Genomic DNA, 12,192 nt, shown 5'->3' on the forward strand with positions numbered 1-12,192 from the left:
GTGTGGCTTGTACAAAACCATCACAGAAGGTGAGCAGGGACCGTGAAAAGGGTTATTTTTTCTGTGCTGTTGAATAAAAGCAATTTCCATGCCCTGTGCAAAAGCATAGAAGTGTTGACAGCTGAGAATATATGTGTGAATACTTTGAAGGCAGTAGAACACCATATCTGAAGAGTCCAACCTTCTTTTAGAGGTCATTTATGTAGCAGTCTTGAATGTGGTCCTCCCACACTGCTTCACCTTTTACATTAAAGCTTCCCAGTCCTGGCTGCACATTTGAATCGCCTGGAGAACTGGTAAATAATTTAGATGCCTGGTTCCTATCTCACAGTAGTTAAATTTGAATCTCTGGTGATAGACCAGCTTGGGTATTAGTAATTTTAAAGTTCCTCAGCTGATTTTGATGTGCAGCCGGGGTTAAGACCCTTGGGCTTTTCTTTCAAACCATTTCCACAAGATTTCTTCATTTTTCTTGGTCAGTGGTTCTTACATTTGAGCATGTGTCAGAATCCCCTGGATTTCTTAAGTTGCTGGGCCACATGATCAAAGTTTCTTATTCAGTAGGTCTAGGGTGAGGCCAGATAATTTACATCTCTAACAAGCTCCCGGGTGACACTGATGCTGCTGTTCCTGGGACCACACTTTGAGAACCACTGCTCTATGGTTACGTCAACTCTGATGGTTTCTTGCATTAAGAATTTTTCTGATCTTGTCCTGGCTTTTGGTCACTGCTGCATTTTTCTCTAATTTTTTGCTCTTTTGCAATGTTAATCCCTTTTAATTCTCATTCATTCATCCATTCAAACGGATTTCAGACAAATTCTGGGCATCTAATATATGCAACGGACAGTCTTCCTTTTTCCATTTAAGCCTTTTCTTTTCAACCATGGACACCATTGGCAATAGTTGCTTTGCTGCCTGCAATGCTATTCTTGGTTCTGTTTTTGCCCTTGGGGGTTGATTTTAATATTTGCATGCATTTCATAGGCACTTATAGTTACCTACTGAGGTTAGGATTTTCTTATTTCTCTGGAAGCATATTTGGTTCTTTTATCTCTTTTCACTTAAGGGCTGTACATGTGGACTCTTTGCAAGAAAAAAATGGATGTAGAATAATGATCTGTAGTAAACCAACAATGCTGGGGCAGGGAAAACCTTTCTGAAGTAGACATTGTCTCCATTTTTCTAGATCCTTTGCTCTTGGATATGGAAAGGTAGATGGGGGATGGGTGAGAGTGGAAGCACATGTTCTGGTTTGTGATGCTCGTTTTCTTTGTTTATCTACTCACTGATTCCTATGGGTTAGGGATCCATTTAGCAGAGGCTTTTATTTCATTGTCGATTCTTCATGGCTGTATTAGTTTTCTATTGCTGCATAACAAATTACCACAAACGTAGAGGCTTAAAACAAAAGCCATTTATTATCTTACAGTTTCTGTAGGTCAGGAGTCTGTCACAGTTTAGCTGAGTTCTCTGCTCTGGGTGTTACAAGCCTGAAATCAAGGTGTTGGCTAGGTTGAGTTCTCATCTGGAGACTCCCTTAGGGAAGGATTCACTTCCAAGCTCACGTGGTTGTTGGCAGAATTCATTTCCTTGAGGCTGTAGAATTAATAGAAGCTTGCATTTCAAAGTCAGCAATGGAGACAGAGAGTCTCTGCTGCTTCAAGTCTCTGACCTCTTAGACTCTCTTTTAAACACATCGCCTGATTAGGTTAGGCTTATTCAGTGTGATATTTTTTTGATTAATGAAGTCAACTGATTAGGCAATTTAATTACATCTGCAAAATCCCTCCATCTTTGCCATATGCTATTGGTTAGATGCAATTTACAGGTTCTGCCTATGCTCAGGGAGAAGGGATTATAATAGGGTATAGGCCATTGGGAGTCATCTTAGAATTTTGCCTACTGCAAAGGCTATAGTGAAATGCTTGACAATAGCTGTAGAATTCTGTAGGTGCTCCATAACTACACTCAGATAAATGCCTTATGGATAAAGCTTCTTGAACACAGCAAGGAAGGCAGTGTCTATCCTCAGGAAGCAGTCCTAGAAGCAATGGACAGTAATGGATTTGGAAAGAGTGTTGTTTTTCCCTCTACAATAAAACTGACTCTTGATGTATTCTTCTATGCTGTATTCCATTTTTTATTTCCAGTATGTTTTTTAAATAAACCAATTATAAGTTATCTTCTTGTCACCAAAGACAAAAAAAGTGAACTAACCCTTACCCATTTACTCCAAAATAAATGGGGTCTTTAATTAGAAATAACAAAGCTAGCCCTACTGAAACTCATCATAAGTCACATTTCTTTGGGTGTGTGTAACTAGCAGGGTGAGCTATTACGTTAAAAACCAGTCCACAAATTCCAGTCAAGGGGAAGTATGAGAGCAACCTTACTTATACCAACTGGAAGAGCATTAGCAGCCCTAGGATTTTGCCATTCTCTAGCAGCTTGGGAATCTCCTGCCATGTAGTAGACCCAAGTGTGACTTGACCAAGGTGAAATGCTGTTGGTACTGAGGAAAACATCTTTCTTTGGTTTGTTCAAGAAAAGTTATCAGAAGGGCTAAGAGTCGAATGGTGATGGGGAAAACGGAGGTGAGGAGGAGACATAGTGGGCAGATAGGCAGGGCAGTGTGGAGGAGTAGGGTAGAGATGTGGTGATGTGGTTGGCAAAGGTGGGGTCAGTGAGCTCCATTCTCATTCCAGCTTTCCAGTGACCTTACTTGAGATTTCCAGGCAGCCCACTTTTCAAGAGGCAGTTCTGAGGGGAGTAGCTTGAGCGCCTTTTGTCCCAGAGAATCCAACCAGTGGGCCAGCCATTTCAAATTACCTCTCTCCTGGACTTAGAAGCATTTTGTTTTTACTGTGTAATTTTAAACTGCAGCCTGAAAGCCAAGGTCCTATTGCGTCACGCAACTCAGTAATATGAGCTACATTTAGTAATGTTTCTCACGAGTCTCTGGACAAAATGTTCTTCCAAATGCTATTGGAAAAAGTGGGAAGACCAGTAATGCAAGATGTTGTCCTAAAACACACATAAAACAGATTCTGACTCTTAGGTAAAAAGATAATTGCAATGAAATCCTATCAAAGGACACTGGAGTCTTGCGTATAGATATGCTGTACTTTAAGAAAGCTTGATGAGCCTCCAATCTAATGATTATTTATTAATCTTACCAAAGAATCCTTTGTTGTTCAAAAGGATTCACTCAAGGGTTCCTTTAAATAGTGCCTTTAAATGTTTGTTTATAAACTATTAACTACTTGACAGAGAAGCAGGGAAACTTAAACTGTTGGGAGCCATCGCCAGTTGAAGATTAATCCAAAATGTAGATAAAGCCACTCTCTGATTATAATGTAAGTCAATGAGAAAATATAATCAAATTTATAAAAATTTAATCACCACAGAACTCTTCAGGAGCGTATCTTTTGCAAGAAAGGAGGTACACCTGTGGAGTGTCTCTCTATTGGGCCTGCAAATCCTTCTTAAAGTCATCGTCCCACAAATCTCTACTCAGCCCATACAGTTCTCATGAGCCTTGCTCACATCTGCCAAGACTTCACTGCTTTGCATTTTGCTTCCCTCACAGTGCCTGGCAGGCCGCCTGGATCACGACAGGCTTTCTGGTAGGTATTTGCTGATTTGATGTGAGTTGTTCCTTCAACTCCAAGATATGGACATCACACATATGGCTTGTGGAGAGTTGTAGTAAGTCCTGCTATGATTTCCAAAGTCATTTCTGAAGCATTGATGAGGATTTACACCTCTGGGCTGAGGGAACATAAACATCGACCTGAACTCAATAAATTCAAAGTTCTTCTCTCAAGGACAGTTCCCATAGAACTTCAGCTCAACTGAAGTAGAAGGGAAGGCAGATTATTCTGTTTATTTATTATAGTTTTCACTTATTTATGTGTTTTTTCTACTGGAAAAAGAAACAGAGAACAGGATAAAATGAATAGAAAACTTAATGAATTATTATAAGGTCAACACCCTTTTAAACACCACCCAAGTCAAGAAGTTAAGAAATAGAATCTCATGTCACCTAGGAAGCCCCAAGGCTAACCAAGTGTCGCATTCCAACTTCAACCACCTCCCTTCTCCCTATTGGACTTTTGCAGCAATCACTTTCTTCCGTTTCTTTGTAATTTTATCACCCAACTGTGTACCCGTAAACCCTATAGTTTAGTTTTGCCTGGTTAAAAAAAAGTCTTCTCTCTATATTTTAATCCAAAGATTCCCCTTTTCGCCTGCCTCTTTTCCTGGAAATTTGTTTGTTGAAGAAACTGGGTCATTTGATGTGTGACATTTCCCACAGTCTGTATTTTGCTGATTGTATACATGTAGTTTAGTTTAACATGTTCCTCTGTTTTACCTGTGGAATGCTAGTTGTGACTAGAGGAGTGGTTTTCAACCAGGGGTGATTTGCAGGGGACATTTGGCAGTGTTTGGAGACATTTTTGATTTTTGAAAAGGAGTAGGTGGTGCTACTGGCATCTAGTGGGTAGAGGGCAGGGATTGTGTTAAACATCCTACGATGCACAGGACAGCTCCCCCCACAGAAAATCATTAGTCCCCTCTCAATGTCATTAGTGCTGAGGTTGAAAAATCCCCAATCTAGAGGCTTGTTCAGATTCAGATTCAGTATTTTTTTTGACAAGACTGAGGATGGTATGATTCATCAGCAAGCACATATGTCTGGATGTCTCTATTTTTGTGACGTTAGCAGCCTTTGATGCTCAATGCTTAGAGTAGTGACTGCAGAATAGTTATGTTCTAATTCTCTAATTTCTACTTCATTTGTTAGTTGGAATACTTCAATAAGTTACCCTTCCCTTCATCTACATTTGGTTACTCAGTGACACAGTTCATATAAGAAAGGCAGGGTAAATACTTGATTCTTCAGTGTCATGAGAAAAAGGACAGGCTTTGAAAGTTGGTGTGGGGGTCAAATTTTGATTCTTGTATTTGCTAGATTTATGATATTGGACAAATTATTCAAGCTATTTGAACTTCACTTTCTGCATCAGTAAAGTAGAGATAATAATATATGCCTTATAGGGTGTAAGTGAAGATAAAATGAGGTAAACATTTATTCCTTAATGCATTCAACAAGTATTTACTGTCTATTCTGTAATGGATGCTGTTCTGGGCTCTGGATAAATATCAATAAATAGTTCAAATGCTCTGTCCTCATGGAGTTTTCATTCTGGTTGAGGTAGAAAGACAAACAAATGCATATATAAAATAAATAGTATGTCTGATGGTGAAAATGCTCTGGCAAAAAGTAAAACAGTGTAGGGTAAAAGGGCATGCCAGAATTTTTTCAGAATTCATTGAGAAGGCAACGTTTGAGCAAAGACCTTACAAGGGTAAAGAGGCAAAGAGTGGATATCTGTATAAAGAGCATTCCAGGGCCAGGCCCAGTGGCTCATTCCTGTAATCCCAGCACTTTGGGAGACTGAGGTGGGTGAATCATGAGGTCAGGAGTTCGAACCAGCCTGACCAATGTGGTGAAACCCCATCTCTACTAAAAATACACACACACACACAAAATTAGCTGGGCATGGTGGTGCGTGCCTGTAATGCCAGCTACTCGGGAGGCTGAGGCTGAAGAATCACTTGAACCTGGGAGGTGGAGGTTGCAGTGAGCCAAGATCGCACCACTGCGCTCCAACCTGGGTGACAGAGCGAGACTCTGTCTCTCTGTCTCCCCCTCAAAAAAAAAATATGAAAAATGAAAAAAGCATTCCAGGAAGAGGGAATAGCACGTGCAAAGGCCTTGAGGTGGAAGGATGAGTGCTGTGTTCAAAGAACAATGAAGCTAATGTGATTCAAGTGGAGTGAGTGGGGGAATCATGAGAGCTGAAGTCAGAGAGGTGTCTACAGGAAGTGTACATGTAGAAGTAGACCTACAGTAAGGTCTTGGCTTCCAAAAGAGCTTTGGCTTTTCTTCTGAGTGAGACAGGAAGCCATTGGAGGGTCTCAAGCAGAAGAATGATGTGACTTGACTTACTCTTTAAAAAAGATCTCTGTGGCTGCTACGTTGAGAATAACTGTAGTGGGACAAGAGCCCATCAAGGAGACCCGGCAAGAGATAATGGTAGCTTGGCCCATGAAGTGGTGAGAAGTGGTCAGATGCAGAGTGGTCAGATTTACAAGTAGAGTCAAGAGGGTTTGCTGATGGATTGGATATGAGGGGCTAGAGAGGAGAGGATTCAAGGATGATCCCAACCCCAAGTTTGCCTTTTCTTGGAATGTGCAGTTGAATTGATGGAAGCCATTATTTACTGAGATAGGGAAGACTATGGGATAAGTGTTTTTTGGGGGGAATATCAGGAGTTTAGTTTTGAGCATGAAAAGTTTGTAATGCATATTTGATATTTCAATGCAGTTACTGGATTGGCTGTTGAATGAATAATCTGAAGTTCAAGAGGTCTGGGTTGGAGATCGTATTCAGAAATCATTAACGTAAAGATAGCATTTGAAGCCATGAGACTAAATAAGATGATCAGAGGAGTGTTTAGATCGAGAATAGATGAGGCCCTGGAGCACTCCAATATTTAGAGATTAGGGAGGTGAGAAGATACCAGCAAAGGATATTGAGAAATTGTGGTTGGTGAGTTAGGAAAAAAACCCAGGAGTGTTTGGTATTCCGGAAGCTGATGAAGATAATTTTTCTTTTCAAAGAGGAGGACTCCCAACTGTGTTAAATGCTATTGATGGGTTGAGAGAGATGAGTTCTGAGAATCAATCATTGGATTTAGCAATAAAAGGGTCATTTGTGACCTGGACAAGGATACTTTCACTGGTATATGTAGAGTTGGGACGAGGAGCAAAGCCTGATTAAGGCAGATTCAAGAAGGACAGGCAAGAAAAATGGAAAGTAAGAAAATTTTCAATGAATTTTGCTATAAAATGGAGCAGAAAAATGGGGCAGCACTTGGAAGTTGTGGGTTCAAGACAAGATTTTAAGATTTTTATTTTACAGAATGTTTGAATGTAGGTGGGAATGATTTGAAAAATAGATGATGCCAGGATGTGGGGAGGGGGAGAATTGCTCCAGAGATGTTCTTGATTAAAAAAGAGAGGTGAGATTTGGTGTGCAAGTGGAGAACTTGGATTTTGATCAGAGCAATGACAGCTTATCCATGGCATTAAAAGAGAGAGTAGAGCATACAGAACTAGCTGCAGTTAGGTGGGTTGGTGGGGTAGTTAGAACCTATGAGAATTCTCTTCTGATTTTTTCTGTGCTTCCCATGAGGCAACAAACAAGCTCATCAGTGGAGAATGAGTAAAGGAGGAAGAGATATTGAGAGAGGAGAAGAGAGGAGGCAAGAGAAAAGAGAGAGGAGGAGGTATGAGATAGATGTCTAGCAGGAGAGTGAGTGAAAGAAGGAAATACAGTGAGGCTGCCAGCCTTACCAAGGACCTGCTTGAGGTAATTATACATTTAGAGTGAGACCAGTCATTATGGTTGTGAATTTTTCTCTGACAGTGTTTAGGTTACATGGATGCAGTTGTGGAGTCAGCAGAGATCTGGATTTAACAAAGTGTGTGATTTTGCTAGGCAATTATGATGAAGAGAAAAAGGTACAATAGAGCTGACGATGGTTCAGGGAGTGATTTATAATGGCCTATGGAGTTTATGATGGGTAAGGAGGAAAGTGAGGACATGGTGGGAAGATGAGGAACAGTGAGAAGGTGGTGGGACCCAGGGGTTGGACATGTCAGTGGGGTAGAGAAGTTATTGGAAGACTGAGTACTTGAGGGTATAAGCCAGAAAGATAGGAAGTGGTATTTGGGGAGTAGAATGATTAAAATTAAGATAATGGAGGAGGGCTGTTATTAGTAATAACAAAAACCTTAGATATGGCCATGGGAGTGTGTGGTTAAGGTAAGGCAACAAATTTAGTGCTTGGCACATAGTAGGCTGTCAATATATGTTCAATTTCTTTCATATTCCTTTATTGCTATTAAATTAGAGCATCATAAATCTGGGTTACCTCAGCAATGTATTCTCTCTCTTAAAATGAACCAAACAATCCAATAACACCTTTGAAATCCCTGACCCACTCCTCTCATTTCAAATTGAGAGTTTGTATTTTACTTCTAAATTATGGTAGTTACCACAAATTCTTGGTGCTGGTATTTCTTCTCCCACCTGCATTGCTGATATGGCTGATTGATGTAAACATATTTTCTCTTGGATATGGCCTCAGAATCATTCTCAACACAGCATCCAGGTCTTTACTACTAACCAGCAGGAGTTGGCATGTGATTAAACCTATTTGTCATCCTTGAACTACTGATAAGGACAGTTAGAAATTGTTTTAGTTTATTGATTTGGTGAAACTCAATTATTTCTAAATAAAGGTCTTGAACCATATTTAATCTTCCAGTAGGTGAATAAATGCTTTCTTAGGTGAGAAAGGAAAATGACTTTCAATTTTGAATAACAATATTTTTAGGTGTATGGTTTCTATAGTGCTATGCTTTCTCTAGGACAGCCCATGGAAGAATGCTCCTTTTTTTCAGATTAGCTTAATAAAAAGAAAATGGTAGGAAATTAGTTTCTGCAGGATACGTTTATACCAGATCATTATTATTAGTTAGAGTTTGTCCTAAAGAGTAGCACTAATTTGAAATGCTAGGTTTTGAGTGCATATTTTAAATCTTTAAATTATAACCATTCAGATAATTGTATTGGATTATTTTAGTTTTATCAGAGAAAGCAAAATGAGTAATGCTTTAAAAACTATTCGTGTTTCAGAGTCACTTTGGATTGTAAGTGACAAAAAACATGAACTGTGTCTGAGTCACTTTGCTTAAACTGTATTTTGGGGGTTGCTTGATTTATTTGATTGCCTTGAGCAGAACACATTTGTGTCCTAGTGATGGCTCACTCTTCCCCTGCCTTCATGGGGGTGGAGCACTTTGGAGATGCAAAGTGATTATTTTTGGTTTCATCAGTCAAAAGGAATAGAATGAGATAAAAAGCATTAGCTTCTTTTTTCTAAACTTAAATTTCCAGCAATCTCAAAAGATGACTGCTTCTTAGCAAAGAACGTTGGTAGAGTTTATTTGATTGCAAAACGATCAGAATAGTTGTTTTGAACGTTATTTCTTTGCTGAAGGTCCAATTAAATCTTACTTAATGAGTGGGGAATAGTGCTAAGTACTGTGGGGATTATAGAGAAGTATTATTTACAGTTCTTACATTCAATGTTTTACAGTCTAGTTGGGAAGACATGCTGTACTAACATGAAAATGCAACAAACATGCAAAACTGTAAATGTTTGATCTTAGATATGCATGACTGATGGTAAGAACTATAGGACTTCAAAAGATGGTACCATTGTGACTTGAGTAGATAGAGACCATATATGTAGCAATGAAGACCTAGAGCCAGAGGGCCCTGGAATCAGTTCCCTACTCTTCATCCTAAAAGTTGTGAGAGCTTGTGCAAGCTATTTAAGCTCTCTGGGTCTTGCTTCTTCTCTTCTATAAAAGGGGACAATAGAAATACTTATTCCATAAAGCAACTGTAAGGATTAAATAAATTAATACAAATATTTCACGATGTGCATTGACTCATTTACACATGAAAAGCAGTCAGTAGATCATTGTTAAGGAATACAATTTCTAGAGTTGTGTTTTGAAATATTAACTGCATTTTAAAAAATTGGTAAAATAGCTTGCTATAATCCAATAATTTTGAGGAAACCATAGTTCACTGCCCTCTGTGCATTTTCCTGTTTCTTTTCTACTACATTTCTTAGCCCTTCATCAATTTGCTTCTCTGGATTTAGTTTGTTTTTGTATAGCTTTCTTTGATACTTCTCCTCCTATCTCCATCTAATATTTAATATTTTATAAGACACCAGCCAACATTCAATAAGCATCCATTCAACTGAGTTTTGGCATCTATGGGAATACTCAAGGTCAGTCAAAGTATTCCTGAAAGGGTAACTATGATCCATTGGCCAGTCTTCAGGCTGGCTGCTCCTAACACTGCCCTCTTGTCATTGACTGTAGGCTTCCAGAGGCCTGGAGGCAGGATCAGCCAGCAGAGACAGCTCACTCTAGTGTTCTTTGAGAAATTTATGCTGATACTTATAGATTCAAGTTCATCAAGAAATATTACAAGGGCTTCAAAGATTTACTGTGTGAATACATTAATATGACATTGATTATGACAAGATTTATTTAAGATGGGGAAGATCCTTCTGCCCATTTGCAAGAGTGATACCGAAGTAGGGATTCCTTTCATATTTTTTCTTCCTATGTATGTAATTTTCCACACTGCTCTTTTCATTGGTATGATTCCTTATTGTTAAAGATAACCTCTAAATATAGTTTAAATTTGTTGTATGATGCTCCATCGTTTTAGTGTTCCACAATAATATATTTTTTTCCTACTGTTGGTCCTTTAAGTGACTTTTTGAGATTTTCACTCTAAACAAGACTGTAATTATAGTTTTGTGAATATATCTTTGGCCAAATATCAGATTTTTGCTTTAGGATAGATTCCTAGAAGCTGAATTACTGATTTAAAGAGTGAGAACATTTTTAAACCTTTTGATATGTATTACCCAATTACCTTCTGGAAAGTTGAAACAATTTGTAGTTCCTTACCAGCTCTGAGTATTATGCACCCCCTGCTAATTTCGTCAACTGTTGCTAATTTGATAGGTTAAAATGGTATCTCATCATTATTATAAATTATAAAAATTATCTTTGGTTACTAGTGAGACTGAACATTGAAAATTTTTCTAGTAAAATAAATCCTTGGAACCCTTACTATTAGGTTGGTGCAGAAGTAATTGCAGTTTTTGCCGCTGAAAGTAATGGCAAAAACTGCAATTACTTTTGCACCAACCTAATAAATTGTTGTGTGTCATCCTTTAAAAGTAGCAATTTTAATTTTAGTTTTTCCAGTTTTTTTGAGGTATAATTGACATAAAATAATGTAAATTTAAAGTATATGATATGATGGCTTTGTAAGTATCATTTCACAAAAATATTTTTTTGGTATTTTAACTTATTTTAGAAACATACAAAAATCAAATAAGCTTTGTATTTATCTTTTCTTCCATCTCCTGATGTTTATGATGCCTAAATATTGACATGTTTCTGTTGCTCCTACACTTAAACATTTAATTATATGCAAACCGATCTTTTATGAAACTGGCTTTAACAAAGGGTGTAAGATGGAGAACCTTATTCTTACTATGAAGGAATAGATGGAGGCTGTTGCTAAGCCTTTTCCCTATCTAATATGTTCTAGTAATGGGTGAAGGACCTTAAAAAGTTGGTTTTCTGAATCCTGAAGGGATGATTCACCTCTTTTAGGCTCAGCCACATTTCCCCAACCTTTGTATCCTCAGGCAGAAAACTGTGGTTTAAACATGGCATCCCAATGAGTCAGGAAATGACTTCATTTCTTACTGAACTGCTTTTCTCTCTAATGGGAAGCCCTGAAATAGATGTGCCTTGCATCCCTGCTGCAAGCCTTTGCTGTCATTTAGAGGAGCTATTGCTCTATCAGAACTCACACTGAAGCCTATTATTCCAGGGAGACAATTTTGTTATAAAGAAGTGATTTGTTATTTTAGGACTTGGCAAACAAGCATATGAGGGGGAAAAAGTTCATTTGGAGAGATGGCAATAACTCTTGGCGAGGTGTGCTTCTACCTTACTTTGTTTTGTTTTACAAAAAGGGCCAGGATTTGGCACAAGCTAAAATTCTGTAAAACGAATTTATCAGGCTCAGTCAGCTTCTGCTCATTGCCCTTGAAAATAAACTGCCATGTCTTTTATACACCTACATGTGATACACCTTCTGTTGCTTAAGTGGGACACAGTTGGAAGAAATACCCAACAAAGCGGTACAAATGCCTTGTGATCATAATCAGGAATTGGTGGAAATTGACACATGACAAAATAATTTGTACTAAGTTTTCCATAGCCGTGCTATGCCTCCACCAGTGATTGCCTGTGCTGACTTATCATTTATTCAAAGTCTCATTGGAAGCAATTATAGACATTTTAGAATAGGCAGTCAAAATAACAAGTCATTCAGACCGGCAATTATGCATTATATGTAGTTGTCCTTTCTATTAGAAGATGACACTATTGATGCCACAACCTCCCCATGTAAAAAAACAAATGTGGCTGAAAGACTGA

This window comes from Theropithecus gelada, chromosome X (assembly GCF_003255815.1).
Source record: "Theropithecus gelada isolate Dixy chromosome X, Tgel_1.0, whole genome shotgun sequence".
Taxonomy (NCBI): domain Eukaryota; kingdom Metazoa; phylum Chordata; class Mammalia; order Primates; family Cercopithecidae; genus Theropithecus; species Theropithecus gelada.